Raw genomic sequence first — 1693 nt, 5'->3', positions numbered from 1 at the left:
CTAAGTTGACCCATTAGCTTACATATTTCTTCACACTGTTCACTCATCATGCCCACATCTCAACAATTACCAATTCTACCTCCACATCTCTTGAATCCATGTCTTCTTTATTCCCAGTGCCACTGCCCACTCTGGGCTCCCAGCCCTTCTTGCTTGTATGATGACAGCATCATCCTCACTGGCCTCACTCTCTCTGATCTTATTTCTCTTTAATCTTCCCTCTACTTTGCTGCTGGAATGATTTTCTTTTCTTTTCTTTCTTTTTTTTTGGTTGTTTGAATTTTTATTTGACACTTATTAACTTAATTCTGCAATCCAGCTAGACTTGGAAGGGAAAGATAATGTAGAACCCAAAGAACTGCAGTGAGAGCACAACGATGATAGGATACTGAAAGCATCTGGGGGTGGGGTGAGGTGGGGCAGGTGGTGGTGGTGGTGATGTGGTGGTGGTGGGGTGCTCTCCTGAGCTACAGAGGGAGTGGTCTGGTGCTTAAGACAAAACAGAAATCAAATTTGTTAGATTTGTCCACAGATGGCAATGGTGATCTTCTTGCTGGTCTTGCCATTCCTGGACCCAAAGAGCTCATGGCTTCCACAGTATTCATGCCCTCTTTTACCTTGCCAAAGACCTCATGCTTGCCATCTAACCACTCAATCTTAGCAGTGCAGATGAAAAACTGGGAACCATTTGTGTTGGGTCCAGCACTGGCCATGGACAAGATGCCAGGACCCACGTGCTTCAGGATGAAGTTCTCATCATCAGACTTCTCCCCATAGATGGACTTGCCACCAGTGCCATTATGGCATGTGAAGTCACCACTCTGGCACATAAACACATAATTCTCTGAAAGCAAGATTCCTTGTAACCAAATCCCTTTTCCCCAGTGCTCAGAGCATGAAAATTTTCTCTGTCTTTGAAATTTTGTCTGCAAACAGCTTGAAGGAGAAAAGGCCCACGGGCTTAGCATCAACAGCGATGTCGAAGAACATGGTGGGGCTGACCATGGCTACAGACAGGGGACTGGGGTGGCAAGTGTCATCTCTGCAAGCTGATTTTCATTTTTTAAAAATTGTAATAAGATTGCACAAGTAGACACTAGTACATTTTTCTTGCAAAAATTTTCAACAAAATAGTTGAGTAAGAAGTGAAAGTCCCTTTTCCCCAACCCTACTCTCCTCTCCAGAAGTAATCACCCATAACATTTTGGTGTGCATTTTTTCTAACCCTTTTCCTAGGCATTTACATGCATATATAGAATTATAAACAAAAATAAAGGATTACATACTTACATACAAGTTCAATTTTTCTCTTTTATCTTAGCACACTTTCATTATCAGTATATATATGTCATATTTTTTTCAAACTGCAATATCATTTCATATAGTATGGGTTTAATTTTCCTTTCCCTTACTAATAGGCATTTAGATTGTTTACAATTTTTCATTATTACAGATAATGCTGCTATAAATGTAGTTGTATATTCATCGTATCATAATTGAGAAAGTATTCCTGTTGGATAGATACTTAAAAGTGAAATTGCTGGGTCAAAATATGCATGCACCTAAAATTTAATAGACACTGCCAAATTGTCTTCTAAAAAGCTGTGGCCAATTTATATTTCCGTAAAGACTTTCCCAACTTTTTTTCACCAACACTGAATATTTAGCATTCACAAATCTGATTATAAAAAAT

At 39.3% G+C, this 1693-nt stretch overlaps 1 pseudogene; it reads right to left on the bottom strand.

Annotated features, from left to right (window-relative positions):
- Positions 1–516: 516 nt before the first annotated feature.
- Positions 517–1005, bottom strand: LOC143687234 (peptidyl-prolyl cis-trans isomerase A pseudogene; annotated as a pseudogene).
- Between the last annotated feature and the right edge of the window lie 688 nt (positions 1006–1693).

This window comes from Tamandua tetradactyla, chromosome 1, assembly GCF_023851605.1.
Source record: "Tamandua tetradactyla isolate mTamTet1 chromosome 1, mTamTet1.pri, whole genome shotgun sequence".
Classification (NCBI taxonomy): Eukaryota; Metazoa; Chordata; class Mammalia; order Pilosa; family Myrmecophagidae; genus Tamandua; species Tamandua tetradactyla.
This window is presented reverse-complemented; position numbering and strand designations above follow the sequence as displayed.